Source organism: Mustela nivalis, assembly GCF_964662115.1.
Source record: "Mustela nivalis genome assembly, chromosome: 7".
In the NCBI taxonomy this organism is placed as follows: Eukaryota; Metazoa; Chordata; class Mammalia; order Carnivora; family Mustelidae; genus Mustela; species Mustela nivalis.
The window spans coordinates 46,212,918-46,239,237 of record NC_139026.1 but is presented as its reverse complement, the minus strand read 5'-3'; the positions used below and the strand labels follow the sequence as shown (position 1 = coordinate 46,239,237).

The following is a 26,320-nucleotide window of genomic DNA, read 5'->3' as shown; positions in this document are numbered from 1 at the left end:
CGCCGCTTCCCGTTGCTTTTGTCTCGGCTCCAATCGAGAGAGGGAGAGCGGAGCGGGCGGGGAGGGGGGGGTGGCGGCGGTGGAGGAGGGAGGGGGTGTGTATGAGGAGGGTGGTGGACGGGACGTAAAGCGTCGCTGTACTTGGGTGGCTGCAGCGGCAGCCCTGGATCCTAGGCCTGGTCCCTTTCGCGGGAGCGGAGGCTTCTCCTAGACTCCGCTCCGCCCGGCTCCCGCCAGCGCGGAGGAGCCGCCACCGCCGCGCTGCTTCCTGGGGAAGAAGAGAAGGCGGCAGCAGCGGTGGCCGAGGAGCCCGGGTCCGCTTTAGACGGGCTGCCGCGTTCCCAGCAGCTGCCGCGGTCTCTGGCTGTTCACATTTTCTCAGTACACCCACATCACCTGCAACTTGTGCGTGTTTGTGTGTGTGTGTGTGTGTGTGTGTAATAGATGGGGTTGGGGGAGACGGACACGGGACTGGCTAACGGGCCTCAGGAGCCCCCAGGCCCTAGGATACCAAAGAGTATGGTTGGTGGAAAGAGGAGGAGTGCAACTGTAATGCTTTCTCTGTCACCGCACCCGGAGGGTGAAGCTTGCGTGGAGAGATAGAGACTGAGACGGGATAGTCCTGGGGCGGCGGAGGAACCCGAGACGCTTCTGTTTGTGAAGTTGCTAGTCCTAGCTTTCTACTTCCGCCGGGGCCTCTCCACCTTGTGCTGTCTTGGGTCTAACTTAAAAGTTTCACGGAAGAAATGAGTGGGGTTGAAGGAGGCCTTCCCAGTTTTTAGTTGAGGCTGTAGTCCAGCTGGGAGAGAGAGCATCTGACTCTTGTTAACTGTTAGTCCTCGGCGAATGAGGATTCTAGGTTTCTTTATAAAAGCTCTTCCAATGTTTTAGAATTTGCATTTATTCCTGGCCCTGTAGGTGTGGTATTTCCACCACAAAAGTCTTACATACGGGTACCACCCTCTCGGAAGCAACTTCCTTTGCATCCTAGGAGAGGCCTTCCTTCACTTTTAAACATCCAGAAGACCGAATGCAACACATTCTGTTTCATTTTCATAGAACTTTTGGTCAAAGAATCTTACTTCTTTCTTAATCTTCTGGACCTGTTCTAACAATTAAGTACATTAATACCAATCCTTACGTTCTTGGAGAAATGGTGGAGAGTATTGAGTTAAAATCTGTTCACGAGGGAGGCTATACTTTATTCCGTTTAAAGTTAACACATTTCCTATCATGCTTGGTATTAGGAATTTCTAGACTTAAAGAATCGTTAAGTATAGCTTTTGATTCGCCTTTTGAAATAACATTAGTGGACATAAAGTATTGGGTTGGATAGAAATTTCAAAGTATCTATTTACATAATGGGTTTAAGTTGAATTGTTTGGGAATACTTAGTATATTTGACAGCAGTTATTTCTTAAATATCATTGAGCACATATCTTTTGCAATTTTGGAAGATAACTTTATCCCGGATTAAAAAGGGTTGATTGAGAATTGCACTGGACTGAAATGGTTAAAATGTCTACATTGAAATGGTTAGAGGTCTACATTCAGATATTTTCATTGAAATATTGCTTAGACCAGTATCTTTAGTAGGCTTTGTATGTTGAACTCCTCTTTAGTTTGTAGTTCTTTTGTGATAATAAATCTAAAGGAAAAGTAACTATAAAACAAAACTGTTCCACTTTCTTGACTTTGTCTCATTTACTTTTAAAAAGGTACTTTTCTCCTTTTCTAAAGACAGTGAATTGCAGTGACTTCTGTGCATACTTTGTAGACAGGAATTGAGAAACTTTCCCATTTTTTGCATCCTAATTAATGTGTCAGTAAAAATAGATTATCTTAAGCAGAACCCTTTTATTCCAAGTATACTGTATAGAGATATCTGTAACCTAATCTGATACTCTTGGGGAATGAGAATTGCCTGTATGCTTAACCAGGCAACAGATACGGCCTTTAAAATTTTTTCAGTTCCTGTAATACTTCGGTTTTAAAGTAAATTTATGTTGTGGAAAAATTGGGGCAAAATGTTAGAGTGTATTTATATCTCTTCGTTTGAGAGGTACTTGGTCTTGAAGATAAAACACAAAATGACATTTCTCCTCAAGAGATCTAATTATCTGTATTGTTACTTAATGATTTTCAATGTTTAATTTACTTTGTGATTTTTCAGAGATACTTAGTTTTAACCTGATATCTCTTTTTGTTCATAAGAAAATAAGTACTTCAGATATATGAGTAGAAGTGCTTCTAACCTAGTTGTTTTGGTTCTTATCTCTGGTAGGTAATGGTATTGAAGGTACTTGTATCTTAAAAGACTCTTAGAGAATTTTTCACAACCCATGGGAAGTTATAATTTTGCCCTGTTCAGTGACAGATTTGCTTCATGAGATTTTCTGACACTATAGAAAAGTAGATCATGCTTCACTTTTATATTTATAAAATAACAAGTAGACATTAATAGACTAATAAAAATAAGGGGTTTTTTTGCTCTTTTAAAAGCAGTGATAAATAGTATTTTTAAATTAGGCTGAAATTTTTAGCTGTACAAATTTTGTTCTATTATTATATCTTTATTTCCATGTGGTTACTTAATAGGCAGTGAGGACAGCTTATGCAAATAGTGATACAGTCTTAGGAAAAGATACTACTAAGTAAGATTTTGTTTGTTACCTAGTCCTCCAGTAGATTTTGTAATACAAAGAAGCAAAAGAAAACCAGGGTACCAGGTAGGGCAGTTTTACAGACAGAGAGTCAGTCTGAGTTGCACTGTAATTTTTTAATATAATTACATCCAGTGTATGTACATACACTATCAAGGGATCTAGCGCTGTGATATAAGAAACATTCTGATTGATGATATAGGTGATCATTCTGCTTTACTACGGATAATTTCTACCTGTGATACTTAACATTGTGACTTTCATTAGATATTTTCAAAGAGCTGTAAATTGATGTCTGTTACAGAAAGCCTGTCTTTGAAAAGAAATAGAATAGACATTAGTGTTTTTAGGTTTTAAAATTTAAAATCTTGATCCTGGTTTTGTTCATGGAGTCTTTTCATCTTCAGCTTAAATACTATGTATATATATTTCCTCTTGCTTTAGTTATTCTGTTTGGCGTCCTTTATTTTTAATTCTTAAAACTCCTCTCTATGACGGGCCATGCTGATATGGCTCGTTCATTTATTTATTTTGTCTATACTTTAGGGATGACCTGGAAAAAGAATTCTCTATTATGTTTTTCTAACAGCTTGTTCTCTGAGATGCAGATGCACATCTCTTGGCATATCATTTGGGGGTATGCTGCATTACGAAATAATAAAACGGTTTATAGTGTTTGTTTTTTGGTAACATTTCATAGCTTATATAATATGGAAATATAAGTTATATAGGAGAAAAAAATTTCCCATTTATGGATACTCTTAAATATTTTGTATAGGCTTACTTGGGGTCTAAGTCTAGTTATATTTAGCTAGATATTTTGGACATATTTGCCACCTTGAAATTTTTCCTTTTTTTTTTTTTTTGCTTTCATGCATCTGTTTTTGAGTGGGTGGGTGGGAGTACTTTTACTGTTACTTCTTTGTTGTTTGACAAACTTCTTATTCTTCAGAACTTTACTCTGGTGTCCCTTTTTAAAGATTTTATTTATTTATTTGACAAAGATCACAAGTAGGCAGAGAGGCAGGCAGAGAAAGAGGGAGAAGCAGGCTCCCTGCTGAGCAGAGAGCCCAATGCGGGGATGCTTGGCTCGGGGCTGGATCCCAGGACTCTGGGACCATGACCTGAGCCAAAGGCAGAGGCTTTAGCCCACTGAGCCACCCAGATGCCCCTCCGGTGTCACTTTTTAAGTGAAATCTTTCCTAAGTCCCCAAATCCTTCTGTTGTACTGCTTTTAGTCTTCAAACCTCGATAATTAAACGTGTCTTGCTGTATTGTAATTTACTGTCCACTATATCTACCATAATAACATCCAGTGGACTGTAAGTACCTTCCTACCTAAAAGGTGGGACTTTGTTTCTTTCTTTCTTTTTATTTTTTTAAAGATTTTATTTATTTATTTGACAGAGAGAGATCACAAGTAGGCAGAGAGGCAGGCAGAGAGAGAGGAGGAAGCAGGCTCCCTGCTGAGCGGGACCCTGAGATCACGACCCGAGCCGAAGGCAACGGCTTAACCCACTGAGCCACCCAGGCGCCCAGGACTTTGTTTTTTTATGTTTACATTTCTGGTATCTTCTGTAGTGCATAGGATTCAGTAGGTTATCAATAAATATGTGGTAAACTGAACTGGTGCCATATCATCTTTTGATTCTATGCTTTCAGAGAGCTGAACAGACTGGAGAAGGGGATGGGAGGAAGGTCCACCTTGTATTCTTTTGCTTCCTTGAATATTTTTTTTACAGATTTGTATATAATTAACTACCTAGGGGAAACTAGATAACCATCTTCTTAGAGAATTGTATGTAGAGTAAGTGTAGGAAAGGGAAGGATATTAGTAATAAAGTGCCTCTGGCAGAGTGTTTAAGTCTGTATTGCAGTATTTTGTATGGCTAAGGTCACTGGTTGAAGGAGATTTAGTACAGACAGTCCCAGACTTAGGATGGTTAACTTGATGATTTTTTTTGACATTATGATGTTCATAATGGCTCAAAACTACTGAAGGAGTAGAAACTATACTTCAGATTTTGATTCCCACCCACCCCTGGGGCTAGCAGTGTGTGCTTTTCTGATACTGGACAGTATCTTCTGATTCTCTTCTGATACTGGACAGAGGCAGCCACTCAGAGCTCTCAGCCAGCCTGGCGCAAGGGTAAACAACCAGTACACCTATAATCATTCTGTTTTACACTTTCAGTGTAATATTCAATAAATTACATGAGATTTTCCGTACTTTATTATAAAAGATGCTTTGTGGCATTTTGTCCAGTTGCGGCATTTTGTCCAGTTGAGCACATTTAATGTAGGTATGCTAAGGAATGGTCTTCAGTAGGTTAGGAATATTAAATGCATTTTCAGTATAATGATAATTTCAATTTACAATGGGTTTATTACACAGTAACATATATTTGTCATTGCTTAACCATGAGCTCCTATTAGATTTCGGCTTTTGAAGTTAGATTGTTTCGTTTTCACATTTTTACTTCTAATGATTGAGTGCCTAGGAGTTCTCCAGTTCAAATACCATTATCCTTATGAAAACTAGGTAGGGATGACTTAATGTATCTTTATTGGTAATTTAAAATCTAAAAAGCCCTGAAAGTGATTTTTTTTTTTTTTTGCAAGCATGGTGGCTAATTCCAACTGAAATTGGTAAACCTAACCATAGGCTTCATTGGTTCATCTAATTTTCCAGCTTTCTGCTGGAGAAGTATTAATGTATTTGATTATTGGTACTTTCGAGGCCATTCTGGAATTTATTAGGTTATAAATGATATATACACTATTTTGTCTTTTTAAAACCTGAAGAATTTCAATTCTGAGAACCATCTGGCCTTTAAAGGTTTGAATTAGAGATTGTGCACCAATTTTGTGTCCCATTTTTTGAGAGGTAGAAATTAACACTCACTGAATTGCATTTAGTGGAGAGGCTAATATTTCACTTAAGTTTTTAGAAATCTTTTAAACGCTTCGTTTGCTTATATATTTGTCAGAGACTTTTTAATAATTGAAAAATAAAGATACAGAGAGGGTATTTTTTTAAAAAGATAATTTGAGGGGCTCCTGGTTGGCTCAGTTGGTTAAGCGTCTGCCTTTGGCTCAGGTCATGATCTCAGGGTCCAGACAGAGATTGAGCCTCACGTTGGGCTCCCACTCAGCAGGGAGTCTGCTTCTCCCTCTCCCTTTGCCTCCTCCCCACCCCGCTTATGTATTCTCGTTCTGTTCTCTGAAATAAATAAAGTCTTAAAAAAATAAAAATAAAAATGTAATTGGGGGAAAAAAAGGTAATTGGATCCAGTACTCAGGACACCAGTCCTTTCTCTGCTTTTACTGAGTTGAAATGTCTTTCCTTAAATGAAAGTAGATGAGTGCCACACTTAGTAATTTTTTTACTTAGCCAAGGAATGATAAACAAGAGAAAATTATGTGTCCTGGCAATTTAGGTAACAATGGGTAGACTTGATTTTTTTTTTTTTTTAAATATACCGATATGCCGTCTTACCATTTATACGTTTGGATATTGAAACAGAACTCCATTTTGTGTCAGCATCTTGACAAAATGTAATGATTGATTATGTAATACAGTGTGCTTGGGAGAAGAACATTTGGTTTTGTGTCATATTTGGCAGGAATGTGTTCTTGTGTTCCTTTTTATATTGTAAATTATGCTTATTCATATAATTTTTATATTTAATTTTCTGTTGTAAGAGTTTTTAGAGGGTGGTATCATAACAGTATTCAATAATTAATGTCATTCAAAAGACCTGATTTCCTTTTGGCTTAATTTTACTACTTAATATTTTAAAAAATAGTTTATAGGTTGCAAAGCACTTTCATATGCATTATTTTCCATTTGAAGTTTGTTTGTTTATATATGTAAAATAATCTCTACACCCAAATGGGACTCAAACTCACAGCCTAGAGATCAAGAGTTAGTTGCATGTTCTTTCAATTGAGCCAGCCAGGTGCCCCCAGTATCTCAACTATACATGGTTGTCATCTTGATGGTTACTTTTTAAATAAGTCTGTATGTTAACATTAACGTGGAGATAGAACAAGCAAGCTGCTTTGACTTTTACTGAAATTAGGAATTGGTGGGATGCCTGGGTGGCTCATTTGGTTAAGTGTCTGCCATCACCTTAGGTCTTGATCCCTGGGTCATGGGATAGAGTCCTGAGTGAGAAGCCTGCTTCTCCTCCTGCCTGCTGCTCCCTCTGCTTGCGCTCACCTGTGCTGGCATGTGGGCTCACGCTTGGGTGCACGCTCTCTCTGACAAATAAATACATAAATAAATCTTTAAAAAATACATAAATAACATTAGTAATTGGGAATTATAAAAACCATTTTATTCTTAGACTGGACTCAGCATCTAATATATTTCTCAGTTTAATGCTACACTAATACCACTCTATCCTGATTTATCAGATTAAATAGGTATAAGTGGAAGGTTTTTTTTTTTTTTTAATTGGTCATCTTGCTGATTCAGGATAATTAATACAGACTTTTGAAAGAGAGGTGGGAGGAAATTTTTTGCTTCAAGCTTGACTTTGTTAAAATACAACAGTTCACATTTTAAAATATTGTAAACTGTCAAGAAATGTCAGAACTTTAAATAAATTATATTTTGTTATATAGGAATAGATAGTAATATTATATCACATCGATGCAACATTTTATAAACTTACTGCACAGTTATTTTGAAAGGACAATAATTGTGGAGCAGATATGCCTTGAGCTTTGCCTTGATTTACTAGTGTACAAAATAGTGCTTTAGGGGTATAGTTTTTATAATTTGAGTGAGCATGTTTGACCTTAGATTAGAAAAAAAGTAAAGCTATAACCATTCTAATCTATGCCCACTTATGAGAAATTGTGGATGAATTCATAGACCTGTCAAGCTAGACTTTGAGATGCATGGCAGAACTATTTAACCTGGCAGCAATGAGCAGCCTCCAAAGTGTTTAAATTTGATGTGAGATGTACTTCTGGATTATGTGTGTGTGTATATCACACATCCTAAAATAGATGTGTATGTATTAAACAGTTGTAGTCTAGTGCTTCAGGGAATCTGACTCTGCTTTTTAGGTGTTCCGGAGCATAGTTTGAAAACCACTGGACTTGATCGCTAAGGTCATTTGCACCCTGAAATTCTGTGGTTTTAGAAAGTGAAGGCTGTTTCGTCTCTTCGTAGATAAAGAATTCATAGGATTTACTTGTTTTTGAGTAACATTTGGGTAGAAATTGTTTAAGTTTAAATTTCAGGCTCAAGTGATTCAATGTTAGCATTATAAGTATTTTCACATAAATTCTTTAATAATTTGAGTGTTTATGCTTTTCTAGACATTGCTGTAGTGCTGGGTGTATGTGATGGTGAACAAAACAAGTCTCTGCCTTCATGGAGCTTACATCTTAGGGAGACAAAATAAACAAGTAAATAATTTCAGATAGTAATTGTGATGAAGAGAATAAAGAGGGTTAAGGGTATAGCAGTTGATCACGGATAAAAGAAGGAAACCTTTTTAAGTAGAGTGGTGAGGGAAAGCCTTTCTCTGGAGGTAGCATTTGGGCAGAAACTGAAAAAAAGAGAAAGCCATGCAAAAGTCGGGGAATGGTTTCCCAGACAGGAAGAACAGAGGGCCCTGAGAGGGGGTCAAGTTTTGCATATGGTAACAAGAAATTTCATCAGCAGTTACTTAATGCTTTTGGCATAAATAGTGGTAAATTCTAAAGGAAAAAAGATAAGACAGTTTGTGTCTTTCAGCTGTTGAAAATACTGTGTTGGATCCAGTAATTTACAGTAACTTACAGACAGCTATAGGCAGCAGGGATTATTTTTTTACTAAGAGGCATGATGTTTGCTTTATCAGGTGGAATTGGGAATCTTCCTGCATTAGCGGAAAATTTTGAAAGAGTAGATTTTAAACTTTTTATATTGGCATAGAATAATCAAATGCTTCAAGAGTTTTGGGTTTTGCAAAGCTGTTCATAGTAGATTTTCCTTAGAAATTAATTAGTAATAATTTTCATGTTTAATTATATCTCTTTGTACAGTTCAGTACACTGCCATGCACTTTTAAAGGTGCGACTGAATAATTCTTGAGGTTCACTTTTTGTGGTGCATGCTGTGGATACATGTTAGAGTAGAGCAACCTTGTTTGAGGTAGTTAATGAGTTTTCGAGGAGGAGATAGTTGAATTGGGCTCTAAAGGGTGATTAGGAGTTCACTAGGTGGTGGAGGGCACATGATCAGCATTGTAGATAAACCGAGCCTGGGAGAGTGTGTAGGATTTGGAGAATCGCAAAGTAATCTGCTATAGTTCTTAATGGAGTTCTGGGACGTTAATGAGAAGTTGTCTGAAGGAATGAACTTGCCATAATGTGGGACGCTTTCTTTACATGATGAGGAATAACTAATGGATTTTTTTTTTTAACTAAATGCTAGTGATAATCAGATTTATGCTTGTGGGGGGGGATTTTTGGATCCACAGTCACATTATAATTAAAATCATGAGCTTGATGGTGTGGAATTCTTGAAGGAATATATTTTCTTCATTAGAAAAATTGAGTGTTTTTTATTCATACTGCAGAAGTTATTTATTAAGAACTGTATGACTGAAACTTTTAAGTTTCTATCTTCCAGAGAAATGTTTACGCCAATACTGGTAGTTAGAAGTTTTACATCAATGGATGAGATTTGTTACATACGTTTTAGGGCAGGCAAAATTTAAATGTTGTTATTTGACATTATTTGCAGACATGAGATTTAACATTACTTAGATAAATGATAATAACCCCAGCAATATGAGTTAGTGATAGATTCTTCATAGAAAATGATGCCAACCTATACAGGTGTTCCCTCCTTTTCAAAAGTTCCCATTGTGCCACTTTGTTTTTATGAAATATTTACATTATTATCTGTTTTCCCTAACCAAAAGAAGAGAACTTTTGCTTTATGAGAAGAAGGAGAAATGAAAGTAGTGTTTAGTGTTTTATAGTGAGTCTCTTCAGTGCACATTTGGAGTGAACAAGAGGGGTGCTTCTCCGGGAACCAACTCCGCATCTGAGTATCAAGCTGCCATAGCTTTGAACTGTGTCTGGAGGCACCTGTGCTTTATCTTGATTTATTTTGTGCATTTGTTAGCAACAAGTGTCCTAAGATATCAGCAAAGCCAGAGAAAAGTTTTGGGGGACTTTGGGAATGCTCAAAAAATTTTCCATACAAATTAATGTTAATTGCTTCTCTTTAAGGTTTCATAGGAATGCTTTACTTTTAGATGGTGGAGAAACCTGTATTTATGTTACTACAGGTGCTTATTTTATAATGTTTAGATATGTGCATCTGTGTATGTTATTCAGAATACTATATAACAGTTACACACTTATTTTAGGTTATCGGCATTATTTGTTAATTCCAAAATGAAAAAAAAAAACAACAAAACTGAAAACCTCAAATGTATGTTTTTAAACAGACTTGATTCCATAAGAATGCAGTTTGAGCAAACTAATACTTTGATAGTATGTATTATATGCCAGTTTTCATAGCAGAAGTTAATGAATTTACCATTATGACTTGCAGCTGCCCAAGTTACCCAATTGTCTATTTAGTTATGACTCCTGTTAAAGAGAGTTATTAAATTGTGCTGCGATTGTACATGATGTCACTAAATTCTCTGGTACTAGCTAGTCTGAATGGGAATAACCATTCTACCACTTTTAATTAACTCTCCGACTTATTCTCCCTAAACTTCAGTTTTCTCATTTGAAAAATGTGGATAAATAGATTTGATGTAAGGAATAAAGGCTCAAGTCAGGTTTTTGTTTTGTTTTTAGAGTGGGATTGCTACTTAAAGATGAGATTCTGAAGCAAAAGAGAATTAGCCAAAGTTTTTCACAGTGCAATATGCTCTTTTTTGTGTCAGATTTATAAATGTAAACAAGGAGAATGCAGTTTTGCTCTTAAGAATCTACACATTTTGGGGGCCCTTGGGGGTCTCAGTGGGTTAAAGCCTCTGCCTTCGGCTCAGGTCATGATCTCAGGGTCCTGGGATCAAGCCTGAGTCGGGCTCTTTGCTCCCCGGAGAGCCTGCTTCCTTCTCTCTCTGCCAGTTTCTCTACCTACTTGTGATCTCTTCTGCCAAATAAATAAATCAGTCTTTTAAAAAAAAAGAATCTACACGTTTTTCCTACCAGAAATTTTCTTTAGATCACATTGTGTTAAGTACTTTGGTGGTTCTTTGAATAAATATGTTGCTCTATCTGAAGCTCTTGGTATGGTGTATGGTATAATAGGCATTTAGTAATTACTTTGGTAAATGGGTAAACCTAATGGAGAGAACCTTAGTTTAGGTGTTTACCACTTAAAGCCTGAGTTATGTCGAGCTGTCTATAGCAAGTTTCTTTTCTTTGCCTCAGTTTCCAAATCCTTAAAATGAATAAAATATCTTCTTAGGAGCATGTAGACTATCTGACAATAGATTTGTAGCAGTGTGGGTTTATGTCACTTTTCCTTTTTTTAAAAAGATTTTATTTATTTATTTGACAGGGATCACAAGTAGTAGGCAGAGAGGCAGGCAGAGAGAGAGGAAGGAAAGCAGGCTCCCTGCTCAGGGAGCCCAATGTGGGGCTCAACCCCAGTACCCTGGGATCCTGACCTGAGCCAAAGGCAGAGGCTTTAACCCACTGAGCCACCCAGGTGCCCCAGTGTCACTTTTCCTTTATGCAGAGTAAATATTCCAGAATATTGGAGGAAGTTCAGAGGGAAAAATTAGCATAGAATTATTAATTATTTTTTGAAAGTTGAGAAACTCAGGTTGTTTATTTACCTTTGAGTATATGCTTATCTTAAACAGAGAGTTAATACATTGTTTTGAGAAGACTACCACACTTGGATTCAACAAATGGGTTCTAATCTGGGTTCCAGGAATTTATCAGCTATGTGTTTTGGCAAATCAATTACTATTGAAGAGCGTTTTAGTCATTTATATCTTTTAATGTTCCTGATGAGAGTTGAGATAATGAAAGCAAGAGCATTTGCTTAATTGTAAGGCAGTGTGAAAGTGTTAATGGTAATGATTCCTGGTTATTAATGATTGTGATACAACTAGTAGTTTTAAGTTGTGTGTTCATTCTTTCATTCTATTTTACCTTGTGGTACTGCTGTGTCCACTGGGTTTTCCCTTTATTTTTGTGCAGTTAAGTAATTGGCTTATTGGACTTTTGGGAGGAGGGAGTGTGGGGAGTTCATCATAGTAGGCTGGTTAATACTTGGATACTTTTGCATGCTGAAGTCCTGATTCTTTCCTTCTGTAAGTAAATATGGCAGGAAGTTTACCTCATCTTCATTTCCTCTTCATTAAGGTTGAAAGATGGTAAATATTCTTTGGGTTATTCCCATTGTTTGTAACTGTATTGGTGTGCTTTCTCTTTATTATTGTTAGTCAGACTTTTTTTTTTTTTCTTAAAGATTTTATTTATTTATTTGACAGAGATCACAAGTGATCACAAATAGGCAGAGAGAGAGGAAGAAGCAGGCTCCCTGCCCAGCATAGAGCCCGAAGCGGGGCTTGATTCCAGGACCCTGGGATCATGACCTGAGCTGAAGGCAGAGGTTTTAGCCCACTGAGCCACCCAGGCACCCCTAGTCAGACATATTTTTGTGAACTTCATGCCTGTTTTCCCTACAAGTGAAATTCATTTATAATTTACAATTAGCACTTTGAGAGTATCAATGTAGTAGTTTGAAACTGTTGTATATTCTTTGTTTATGTAATATGTATGAATAACTTCTTAATTTTTTTTTCTTCTTCCCTTAAATCTGTAAGCTCTCTTGGGTGCTGAGTCCTTTGAAGTATTGAATACCATATAAGGAAAGCAGTACTAAGTAGTTGCAGTAGCAGAGTAAAGAAAGTGAATCAGAGAGTAATGAAATTTGGAAACTGATTGTTCATTGAAGGGAAAGGCTTTGCTTTTATTGTCACTCTTGTAAAATTGGAATTGACTAGAGTAGCTAGAGAATTCATTTTTTTTTCCCCAGAATAGTTTACAGTCTAAATTGTATGGTTAGAGAACTTTTATTTTTTTTAACTTTTTAAAAAATTTTAAAAAGATTTTTATTTATTTATTTGATAGAGATCACAAGTGGGCAGAGGGCACTCAGAGAGAGAGGAAGGGAAGTTAGCAGGGAGCCGGATGCGGGGCTTGATCCCAGGACTCTGGGATCATGATCTGAGCCGAAGGCAGAGGCTTTAACCCACTGAGCCACGCAGGCGCCCCAGAGGGCTTTTATTTTTAATTGTATATGCGAGCCCTGGGCCAGTAGTGTGCTGAAATTTTAAGACATGGCAAAGGTAATTTTTTTTTTTTTTAAGATTTTACTTATTTGAGAGAGAGAGAGCGAGTGTGAGAGAGCGCGCACAAGCTGCAGGGAGAGGCAGAGGCAGAGGGAGAGGGAGAGACAGACTCCCTCTGAACAGGAGTCCTACATGGGGCTCGATCCTACGACCCTGAGATCATGACTGAGCTGAAGGCAGCCATATAACCAAACTGAGCTACCCAGGTGCCCCAGGTTTTGATTTTACAAAATTAGATTCAGTTTTAACACTACTTCAAAAACCGTTTATCTTTATTTCTGACTTATTAATTGGCTCAGAAAAAGAACAGCTAAATTCTTTTGATTTCTAAAATTACTCACATTAATGTATTGAAAAGTTGAACTTTTTTAAAAGAGAAAACTTGTAATAGAAATGATTTCCTTGTAACTTACTATTTTACCACTTTGGATTCTTGAATATAGATACATGTTGTTATAGTATACTGAGGAAATTAAATACTAGTATTTTCTAGTTTTACATTTTTATATGACGCAAATAAAATGTGAGGTTATGCTAAAGGAGTCTGGTAAGAAGTAATAAAAGCAAGTACTTATAGAAAAGTGGAAAATAAAGATGAGAAAAAGAGGAAAGTAAAAATTAGTTGGCAGTTTTGCATAGTAGAAAACTGTTAACCTGGGCAGACATTATTGTATTGTGTGTGTGTCTGTGTGTGTGTATAGCACTGTGGTCTCTTATATTTCTCCTTGATTACTAAAGTAACACAGGGTAATGTGGAATATCCAAAAACTGCTAGAAAGTTTAAAAAGAAAGGGAGAACATCCAGAAACAACCACTGTTCCCATTTTTGTAATAGAGAAATTGAGCTGTACTTAGTGATTTGCAACCTGTATCTTTTTTTTTTTTTTAAGATTTTATTTATTTATTCGACAGAGAGAAATCACAAGTAAGCAGAGAGGCAGTCAGAGAGAGGAGGAAGCAGGCTCCTTGCGGAGCAGAGAGCCTGATGCCGGGCTGAATCCCAGGACCCTGGGATCATGACCTTTAACCCACTGAGCCACCCAGGCGCCCCTGCAACCTGTATCTTTAAAAACAAACACCCTTAGATCATAAGCATTTTCCAGTGTCATTCAGTATTTATCCAAAACACGACTCCTAATGGGCAGAACATAACTGACTTAATTATTATTGAACATCTAATTTTATTTTGATGTTTCATTTTTATAAATGATATTGTGGTGAATATTTTTGTACCTGCATTCTTATTTGCGCATTTGAATATTTCTTTAGAAAGTGTTTCTAGAGACACTTGGGTGTCTCAGCTGGTTAGGCGTCTGACTCTTGATCTCAGCTCAGGTCTTGATCTCAGGGTCCTGAGTTCAGGCACCTTATTGGTCTCCACAAGGGATGCCAACTTTAAAAAAAAAAGCTTCTATAAGTGTAATTATTATTTTAAAGTATTGGAGGTAACTCCAGTGCTTTTTAAGTAATTGCTGAGTTTTTAGTCAAACAACTTTTCAAGCTTAATGTCTTCTATAAAAGAGGCTTAATATTGATACTTAACCTCCTAGGATTGTTAGCAGTGAATGATAGTCTATGTATAACAGCACAGCCTATAGCATTCCTCATCTGCCCTTTCATAAATAAGCTTCTTTTCCTGTAACATTTATTGTATAGTCATTACTTTTAACAATTTTGTCTCTCATTCTACCACTAGATCATGAGTAAGGATTGAGTCAGTTCTGTTCACTAATGTGTATTTGAAACCTTATGTAGGGCCTGACAAATAATTGTTGAATGTATGAAAGGTTATTTTCTAAAGCTTTTAGTGTTTACCTTTTTTCTTACAGCAAGGCTTTGCCAATTTACATTCTCACCAGCTATGTGTGAATGAATTGTCTTTTCACTTTATTGTTAATGAGGCGGAGTACGGTTGTGTAAAAAAAAAAAAAAAAAAAAGTCCTAAAATTTGAAGGTATAAACTTAGAATATTAAAAATTGGTAGGTTTTTTGTTTTGCTTTTCGAAGAATGGATCTTTTTTATTGTACAATTTGTGTTTGACATGTTTTCTGTTCATATCTTTCATTCTCAATAATAATACTAAGAATAAAATAATAAAGTGTTATAATGCCAACTCTGGTCCTCTCCTAAGCATCATTTTATATATCCTGGGGGAAAAGCAAATCATATTCAATACCACACAAATCTGGAGTGAGGTTAACATATAGAGGTTCAATACCAAAATTCTGCACAAAAGTGGTTTACACTGAATAAACTAATGATGTAAAAGTTTAAGAGATTTTTCCCTAATTTAATTTGCTAATTAACAGTAAAAATGCAGCTGTTATATTAAATGCCAAAATAAGGTTGTATTTTTACTATTTTCTTAAGCTTACGTTGTCTGGAGGGCTTCAGTTTGACACCCAGATGTGAATTTGAAAAGAGCTAGTGGTTTGATAGTGGGCGTTAGACAAAGTAACACTTACGTATTGTATTAGATATTTTCTGTATGTTGTTCATTTCTTTTATTTATTCATTTGGCAAATAATTTATTTGACTCCTGTTGTGTGCCAGGCACTGTTCTGAGAGAATATAATAAAATGAACAAATAAAATAAGTAACATAAAAAATAACACATACTGTGTCAGAGGATGGTAGGGGTATGGAGAAAAAGAGACCAGGGGAGTATGAAATATGTATGGGATGCGGATTTAAATTGGTCTTGGAAGTCCTCTCCTTAGAAGGTGATTGAGTGAGCCTGTGGTGAAGGAACAGTCCTCTGCATATCCAGGAGAATGGTTCCAGGAAGGAACAAAACCCCAGAACAAATGCCCTGAGAAAGGATGTCTAACGATTTGATGACTTATGATTGAAAAATTGTGAGGAATCCTATGTGACTGGAATGTGGTGGGAAGCGGGGAGGATGGCAGGTTGGTACAGAAAAGGTAGGAAGCCAGAGGCAAGTTAGGAAAGATTTTATAAGCCATTAAAAGGACTTTGGTTTTAACTCTGAGTAAAATAATCTTATATAGTTGGTTGAATTATTTCTATTTTTTAGTTAATAAAGGTTCTGTAGGGTAGCTTGTAGTTAATTTTTTCAAAGTCTTAATAGCTAATGAATGGCAGAACCAAGATATGAACTTAGGTCTTTGACTTCAAAGTTTATGGCTGTTTTATTACACGGTCATTCTTGCCTCGCATACTTCTAGAGGCTTTCTACAACAACCCCTCCCCCCACACTGGCCAAAGCCAAACCAGGATTTATAGTGTGGATCCAGGGTGAGTGTCCCCATGCATGTGTGGGAACTAAAAGGCTCAGAAAACCGTTCTCTTAGTGCAAAATATATTCAGATACCTTCTATTACATTATAAAACGTGTTTTTAAACATGCTAGTTTTAATACACTGTATTGATTCCATGGCCCGGTGTTGGAGCCCATAGTTTGAAAATCACTACACTGTTTTCTTTATAATGCCAGAAGTTCCAAATTTATCTGTGGCTTTGAATTAATTGTAAGAGTGACTGCTTTGTTTACTTAAGAAAAATCCTTATATCTATAGAATTAGCTCTTCGGTTGGGAAGCAAGATGTTATGCAATCAGATTATAAAAATATATAACATTTGAAAGTTCATATATGATTTTAATTTTCCTTCCAGAAAAACAGCAACTTAGGAAGGAAACTTAGATGGCGGAATTAAGTCTTGTGGCAAGAGGATAGGACAATTAAGAACAACAAGTTAATGCTGCTATTACCACTACTACTGATTTCTGTCAAACATTTATTATACTGTTTTTTTAAAGCAATTTAATATGTTTCTTAAATATTCTAAGAAGTTTTAAAAATACATATATCTCCTATTACAAATCTCTTAGGGCAGAACCTATGTTCAGTTTGATATCTATAGGAACGAGTACCATTTTTTTAAAGCACTTTATTACCATTCTTATTTTTAAGTCAACTACATACATATAATACAAGACACCCGTTTAAGTGTCCCTTAGAATGAGTTTTGACAAATGTATATACCCGTAACCATCACCACAATCCAAATGAAAACATTCTCATCATATCCAAAGTTTACTGCCCAGGCAGTCCTTATTTGTGGCCATAGGCACCCACCAATCTGCTTTTTGTCTCTATAGATGGGAGTTTACTTTTTTAGAGGTTTGAACAAATGGAATTGTACAGTATGCTTTCTTTTGTGTCTGACATCTTTTGCTCAATGTGACATTTTTTTTTTTAAGATTTTATTTATTTATTTGTCAGAGAGAGAGAGCAAGAGCAAGCACAGGCAGACAGAGTGGCAGGCAGAATCAGAGGGAGAAGCAGGCTCCCTGCGGAGCAAGGAGCCCGATATGGGACTCGATCCCAGGACGCTGGGATCATGACCTGAGCCGAAGGCAGCCGCTTAACCAACTGAGCCACCCAGGCGTCCCTCAATGTGACATTTTTAATTCAGTGTTGTTTCATGTATCAATCGTTCATTTCTTTTGGTTAGTATTTTGTTGTGGTATTCTAACAGGTGACTACAACTTTGTGAATGAATGCATATTTAGCACAGTAATACCTCTCCCTCCACAATTTTGCTGCATTTCTTTTTCTATTATGAGGATGCTAAAATCTCTTCTAGATTGTGTACACATGTTGCTAGACTTAAGTTGTGTATACATTATGTAATGGAATGATTTAATAGTAAAAGATATTCAAGATTTAGAGCTGAATGACCTTTGCATGAATCCTTTTTGTTTTGCCACCCTATACCTCATAAGGCAAGTTAATTAACTTTTTTTAAGCTTAGTTTCCTCTTTTCTAAGATGAAGGTAATAATAGTTGTTGATGTATTAAAGAAATTATGTGTAAACATTCTATGTAAAACATGTATTAGGCCTTTTGTAAAAATAGTAATGTAATTTAGTGATGATTTTTGGACAGAGGTGTTTAGTGTCTGCTTTTTATCTACTAACAAAATTGTGTCTACCCATAGAGTTGCAGTTTTAGATTTTTTATTAGTATTCATTAATGGTTTGAAGAAACACATGTTTATGCTTACTAGCAGTTTTATCTAGTGAAATCGATTACTTTTAGGTCTTGATTAGTTTACTTTTAGGTCACAAAATTGTAGGTTTTTGCTAATTAAAATGATAAAAGAGAATTCATAAACTTTTTTTTCACAGGTTGAAGGCTTAGTGAAATTAAAAAGATGGAAAAAATAGCGGTAATTCTAGCTCTTCATTATTGGCAGATAATTATTTCAAAGAGCAAAATACTAATGGGGAGAAAGGAACCAGGAAACTAACATATATTTGAGTCAGGCTTTTGTAGTAGTTTTTTACATACCATTTGTTCATTCAGCAAATTTTAATTTAATACCTACTAGGTATCTAGTACATGCCTCACTGTTGGTGGGCTTTTGAAAATTAATGCGTTTTGCTTTTTAATCCCCCCACTTAATGCTATTGCTGGGTATTTAAGTATTATATAAATGTGTATTTGTTGAATGCACTAAACTTTTTATTTGGCTTTGGAGCAGAGGTGACTTAATGTGTTTTTTAGCATATTAAATCTTTTTGTGACCAGAAGATAGTTTCTAACTTACCTAAATAATTAAAAGGTTATTAAAGCTGTAAATGTTGATATGGTTTAAGTGACTTCTGATTATGCTTTTATCAAAAGATTTGACCTTTGGGAAGAAAAAATTAAAATGTTGGGGGTATAGTAGTGGGCTTTGTGATTGTGTTTGGTATATATAGCAAATTTAGAATAAGGACGGGTGCCTGACGAACTCAGTTGGAAAACATGTGACTTTGATCTTGGGGTTGTGAGTTCGAGTCCCAAGTTGGGTGTAGAGATTATGTAAATAAAAACTTAAAAAAAAATTTAGAACAGGGGTACTGAATTTTGAAGGGTATCTTTTGGTAGTTTTTTTTCACTACAGAATTTTACTGTTTGCCAGTATGTTACATTTTTTCTTAAATTTTATGGTTTAAGTTTAGTTGACTTTCTGTCTTATTGATAACTGGCTAAATCAAACATGCTTTTGTAAGCACACATTCATTAGGAAAAGCTATTAGATGAAACAGTTATTAGAGGAAAGGTAGCTCAGTCTGAAAATGTATAATGTAGAGGATAAGATAGAATTTAGTAGGAAAAAATACAATAGGGATTAAATTGTAAGTGATAATGTGGGATAGATAATAAATTGTGCTTTTGAAGATATAAAAAAATGTTAAAATAAGAACCTTAAAAACTAGCATTCAGTTTTTAGGCATTAGGATAGACTGGAAACATTCTCATTTGGACTTGGAGTTTTTAATCCTGTGTGCCTTAGGATTCAAGGGGTCATTGAAAATTGGGATACATTTGTTATTTCAGTATTTCAGAAATGCAAACCTAATGAAAAATTTTTATTTGCTTTGAGACTGAACAGGCTAATTAAAAGTACTGTTTTTGGCTTTTCATAAAAGACCTATCAATTTATGGTAACCACAACCATCTTCTGGAGATTAGAATCCCTTATTGGTAGTTACATGGGTTTAATAAAGATAGAAAACCCATTTTATCTAATAAAATCATAAATAGGAGAAAAATAGTTTTGAGTCCTTGTTGAACATGTGAGCCCTTTATATATATAAATATATAATGGAAATTATCATCTCATCCGTCCACTGACATAGCGGTTGTAATCTCAGAAAGGTCATGTCTGATTACTTTTATCTGGTACTATACCTTTGCTATTCTTCACTGTAGTAGCATATTACTCTCTGTCTGGCCTAGCATTTATCACTGTCACTATCAGAAATCATTGGTGTTTATTATTTGTTAGATGAAAATCCATGAGGGCAGGTACTCTGCCTGCCTTAATTTTTACTTAGTATCTTGCCTTCTAGGTGTATCCACCTAGAATAGTGTTACATTCCTACCTGCAAGGTATGAGGTACCTAGTTTTTCCACTTCTCTCCAACACTTGTTACTGTGTTTTTGTGAATATAGCTGTTATACTGAGTTTGGTCTTGTGGTTTTAATTTGGATTTCCCTAATGACTAGTGGAAATGTTTCTCACTATAAAAAAAATCTGATTGGGATTTTGATTGGCATTGTAATAATTGATCAATAAGTTTGGGAAAAGTTGACATTTTTAATTATATTGGGTTTTCCAAACCTTAGACCTGGTATATATATCTCCCCATTTATTTAGTTCTTTGATTTTACTTGTCAGTGAATTTGTTTTTAGTATACAGATCCTGAAAATATTTTGTTAGATTTACAACTATGTATCTTATTTATACTTAAATATCACATTTTGGAAAAATTATTTGGAGCTATACTAACTGTTACTAGATATGGAAATGGGATTTTTTTTTTCTTCACATGGTGATCTTTTTTGTGACCTTGCAAAGCTCATATTGTAGGAACTTTTTTGGTAGATTTTTCTGTATGTTACTTAGGCAATCCATATCATCTTCAAGTAGGGAAGATTTGTTTGTCTTTATAATCTATGCCTTTTGTTTCTCTTTTCTTGCATTACCACACTACCTAGGTCATCCTTCCCTAGTTTGCAGTCTTAAAACATGAAAGAATTCAGTCTTTAACCGTTAAGTATAATGATAGATGCAAGTTCGTCAAATTAAGGAAATTCTATTTTATTCCTGGTTCACAGAAAGTTTTCGTGATGAATGAATGTTGAATTTTGCCAAATAATTTTTCTGTGTCAGTTAATATGGTAACTTGGTTTTTTTGCCTATTAATATGGTAGATTGTATTGATTGACACTCCTGATTAGAGAAGTTTTCTTATCATTCACATACCACGTATTAACTCATGTGTCTAAGATGTCAAATTCAGTGGTTCTTAGTTTATTCACAAAGTCTTACAACCATTACCACAGTTTATTTTAGAACATTTTTTTCACCCCAGAAAGAAATCTTATACACTTTAGCAGGCCCTCTCTATTTCCTTCCAACCCCCACCCTGACCCACCCTTAAGCAACCATAGATCTGCTTTCTGTCTCTATACATTTGCCTGTCCTGAACATTTTATGTAAATGGAATACTCATGACTGGCATCTTTCACTTGGCATAATGTTTTCAAAGATTGTACAAATGGAAGCATTTATCTGTATTTTATTCCTTTTATTGCTGAAGAATATTCCATTGTGTGGATATACCACATTTTACTTATGCATTTATCACTTGATGGACATTTGTTTTTTCTGTACACTTTGGTTATTTTTAATATGCTGCTGAGAACATTTCTGTATGAGTGTTCGTTACATTTCCCTTGCTTATATACATAGTGGAATTGTTTGGTCATGTAGTAATATTATTAAACCTCTTGAATTGCCCACTGTTGTCCAGAGTAGCCCTACTGTTTTACATCTTGCAAGCAGAATATGAGAGTTTTAATTTCTCCAGATCCTGGCCAACTCTTTTTTTTTTTTTTTTAAGATTTTATTTATTTATTTGACAGAGATCACAAGTAGGCAGAGAGGCAGGCAGAGAGAGTGAGAGGGAAGCGGGCTCTCTGCATGTGGGGCTCGATCCCAGGACCCTGAGATCACGACCTGAGCCGAAGGCAGTGGCTTAACCCACTGAGCCACCCAGGTGCCTGATCCTGGCCAACTCTTGTTACTGTTTTATCTTTTTTATTATGTATTATTTTTATTATAGCCATGCTACTGTGTATAATCTCTTTGTGGTTTTCATTTGTATTATCCTGATTAGTGACATTAATATTTTTTTAAAAGATTTATTTATTTATTTGATAGACAGAGGTCACAAGTAGGCAGAGAGGCAGGCAGAGAGAGGGGGAAGCAGGCTTCCCACTGAACAGAGAGCCTGATCCGGGTCTCAATCCTAGAACCCCGGAATCATGACCTGTTTAATGACCATTGTTAATCCCCTTCACCTGTTTCACCCACTCCCCAACTGTTCCCCCAACTACTAAACAACACTTTTGTTTCCTATGAGTTGGTTTCTGGTGTATTTGGTTTTCTAGATTCTAGTGTAAGTGAAACCATAAGCTATTAGTCTTTGACTTATTTTACTTGGCATAATACCCTCTAGGTTCATCACTGTTGTCAAAAATGACAAGATTTCATTTTTTTAAAAAAATATCTGAGTAACATGCATTTGTATAACCTATACCACATCTTTCTCCATCTATTAATGGACACTTGGGCTGCTTCAATATTTTGGCTATTGTAAATAATGCTGCAATGAACATATGGGCGCATATCCTCTTCAAATTAGTGGTTTTGTTTTCTTCTAATAAAATACCCAGAACTGGGGGGGAAAAAAAAAAGGCAGAAGGCAGAGGCTTTAACCCACTGAGCCACCCACGCGCCCCGACATTAGTATTTTTGAGTGTACATATTTAGTCACTTGTATATCTTCTTTGGAGAACTGTCTAGTCAGATCCAGATCCTGTATCTATTTTTAGTTTATCTTTTTATTAATGAGTTTTAAGAGTTCTTGTATATTCTACATACAGATTCCTAATTGGATATGCCTTTTTTTTTCCCTTTAATTTTGTTTGAGAGAGAGCAAGAGAGCATGAGCTGGGTGGGAAAGGGCAGTGAGAGAGGGAGAAGCAGACTTGCCACTGAACAGGGAGCCCAGTGTGGGGCTTGATAAGACTCTGGGAATCATGACCAGAGCTGAAGGTAGACGCTTAACTGACTTAGCCACCCAGCGGACCCTGGATATTTGATTTTTAAAATTTTTATAGTTTTGATAACATTCAGCTTACTATTTTGTCTTTGCTGTTGTGTGGAAGAAGGCACTGCCTAACCTAAGGTTGTGAAGATACATTCCTTTGTTTTTTTTTTTTTCTCTTTTCCCCTTAGACCCTCGATTCTCTTTTTTGTTGATCTGTATGTTTATTGTTATGCCAGTATGTCTTGATTACAATGTGAAATTTTCAGACCAGTAAGTGTGATGACTCCAGCTTTGCTGTTCTTTATTAAGATAGTTATTAGTCTGAGTCCCTTCCATTTCATTGTGAATTTTAGGATTAATTTGTCCATTCAGAGAAGCCAGGTGGAACTTTGGTAGTGTTTGTGTTGAATCAATACCTCAGTTTGGGGAGTACTGCCTGCCTTTAGATCTGTGAACAGAGTGTCTTCCCATTTATATAGTTCATCTTCTAATTTCTTTTAGTAGTGTTTTGTAGTTTTCAGAATATTAATTTTGTAGTTTTTTTGTTAAACTTGTAACTTAAGTATTCCTTTCTCTTTGATGCTTCAAAAATGGAATTCTTTTCACTCTCTCTCTTTTTTTTCTTATTTTAAAGTAAGCTCTAGGCCCAACATGGGTCTTGAATTAAGACCCCAAGATCAAGAGTAGTATGCTCCACTGAACTAGCCAGGTGCCCTGAGTTTTCTTAATTTCATTTTTTGGTTGCCTATTGTTAGTATATAGAAATGCAATTTTTTTTGCACATTTGTACCCTGCAACTTTGCTGAACTCTCTTTTTTTTTTTTAAATCTTTTTTTAAGATTTTATTTATTTGACAGAGAGAGAGATCCCACGTAGGCAGAGAGGCAGGCAGAGAGGAGGAAGCAAGCTCCCTGCTGAGCCGAGAGCCGGATGCCGGGCTCTATCCCAGGATTACAACCCCTCTATCCCAGGATTACAACCCGAGCCGAAGGCAGAGGCTTCAACCCACTGAGCCACCCAGGCGCATCTTTGCTGAACTCTTATTAAACTATTATAAAATTGGTACTAGAATTTAAACGATTACTAAACTTGCATAAAATTTAAGGTTTTTAAGTAACTTTTTTAGCGTTTTTTTATATACAAGATCATACCATCTGGAAACAGTGATAGTTTTACTTCTTCCTTTCTGATCTGTGTGTTTTTTATTTCATTATCTTGCCCAGTTATTCCAGCTAGAACATTCAGTAAGTACAACGTTGAATAGAAGTAGCAAGAGTAGACAGACTTACTGTAGTTTTTTCCTAGATACCCTTTATCAGTTTGAGGAAGTTCCTTTCTATTTTTAGTTTGTTGATGTTACTATCATGAAAGACTGTTGGCTTTTTTCAAATAATTTTTCTGCACATGAAGATGATCATGTGATTTTTGTCTTCTAATAACTTAGCATATTTCATCATTTGATGCTTGGATGTTGATAAGTCATGAATTCCTAGGATAAATCCTCCTTAGTGATGGTGTGTAATTCCTTTTATGTATTGGCTGGGTTTGATTTTCTAGTATTCTGTTAGTGCATTTTTTGGTGCATCTTTTTCATAAGAGGTATTAATGTGTAGTTTTCATTTCTTGTGATGTTTTGGTGTTAGCAGGAGAAATAATATAGCCTGATAGGATGAATTGGGAAGTCTTCCAGGTGTTTTTATTTTATGTTTTGGAAGATTTTGTGAAACATTGATAATTTTTCTTTGCATATTTGGCATAGAATTTACCAATGAAGCTACCTGGGCCTGGGGTTTTCTTTATGGGAAGGTTTATTTATTTTATTTTTATTACTTTTTTTCCTGTGGGAAGTTTTTAAGCTACTAATTCTCTTCACTTCTTGTAGGCTTATTCGGATTGTCTGTTTTTTAAGACAGTTTTGGTTGGTTGTGACTTTCTAGGAATATGTCCATTTCATTTAGTTATTTAATTTGTCAGCACACAGTTCATACTATTCCTTTACGATCCTTTATCTGTAAGGGTTCTATTACTGTGCCTTTCTCGTTCCTGATTTTGGTACTTTGAATTATTTTCTTGGTCGTTTTAGCTCCGAGTTTGTCAATTTTTTTTTTAATCTTTTTATCTTTTTAGAAAATCAACTTTGGTTCTTTCGATTTTTCTCTTTTGTCTTTTCTGTGTTTCACTTATTTCTCAACCCATCTGTATTATTTTCTTTCTTTTGTTTGCTTTTGTCTTAGTTTATTTTTTAAAAATTTGTTAAAGTTGGGTTCCTGGGTGGCTCAGCCGGTTAAGCCTCTCCCTTCAGCTCAGATCATGATCCTAGAGGCCCAGGACTGAGCCCAGAGTCAGGCTCCCAGCCCAGTGGGGAGGGGAGCCTGCTTGTCCTTCACCTTCTTGCTTATGCACTCTTTCTTTCATTCTCACTCTCATGTTTTAACTCTGTCTCTCTCAAATAAATAAAAATCTTTAAAAAAAATTGTTACAGTAGGTTTAAGTTATTGATTTAACCTTTCTCTCTCTCTCTCTTTTTTTTTTTAAGATTTTATATATTTATTTGACTGACAGAGATCACAAGTAGGCAACGAGGCAGGCAGAGAGAGAGAGAGGAGGAAGCAGGCTCTCTGCTGAGCAGAGAGCCCGATGTGGGGCTCAATCCTAGAACTCTGGGATCATGACCTGAGACGAAGGCAGAGGCTTTAACCCACGGAGCCACCCAGGTGTCCCTGATTTAATCTCTCTTTAAGTGTAGAAGTTTTACATTTCAACTATAAATTTCCCTTTATTGCTTTCACCACACTCCATACAGTTTTTGGTATCTCTTTTGTGTTTTTTTTTTTTTTTTTGTTCTTCCGAAAATATTTTCTAGTCCTTTTTGATTCTGTACCCACTGTTTATTTAGAAGTATTGTTTAATTTCCCCCATGTTTGTAAATTTCCCCAGTTTCCTTTTGTTGTTATTTCTTACATTGTTACATTTTGGTTAGAGAACCTTTTATATGCATAATTTCAGTCTTTTTGAATCTATTGAGGTTTGTCATATCTGGTTATCCTGGAGAATGTTCCATTAGTACTTGAGAAGAACAAATATTTTGCTGTTTTAAGGTGTTCTGGATATATTTGTTAGATCTAGTTTTTATATTAGGATTCAGGTCTCTTATTGGCTTGTTGATCTTGCTTCATCTATTATTAGAAATGGGGTATTAAAGTCTCCCACTGACTGTTGTTGAATTGACTACTTTTCTTTTTTTCTTTCAGTTTTTACTTCATTTATTTGGGGTTTCTGTTAGAATCTAATGTTTATAATTATATTTTCTTGATGATTGACCCATTTATGATAGGAAAGTATTTCTCTTTATCTCCAAAAATATTCTTAAGTCTATTTTATATATTAGTTGAGCTACTCCAGAATTCATGTGATTGCTGTTTCATAATAGATTTTTCTTAAAAAAAAGTCTATTGAGTGACCCAGTATTAAAAGCTGGTATTTACTGAGCACATTTTACTGTGGGTAGCGCATTATGCTAAGCTTTATATGTGTTTTTTACTCTCCCCTTCTACAGATTTAGGAACTAGGACCTGAAAAAGATGAATAATCTCCCAGAATTTTCCCAGCTAGTCAGTGGAAAAGCCAACATTCAAATCCAGAAGGCTTATCAGATTCTGTAGGGTCTTCTAG

The 26,320-nt window shown here is 35.8% G+C and overlaps 1 protein-coding gene across 11 annotated transcripts in view; it reads left to right on the top strand.

Moving 5' to 3' along the window:
- Positions 1-26,320, top strand: part of CNOT2 (CCR4-NOT transcription complex subunit 2) — a 123,411-nt gene that overhangs the window by 277 nt on the left and 96,814 nt on the right. The gene's annotated exons all lie outside the window — the stretch shown is intronic.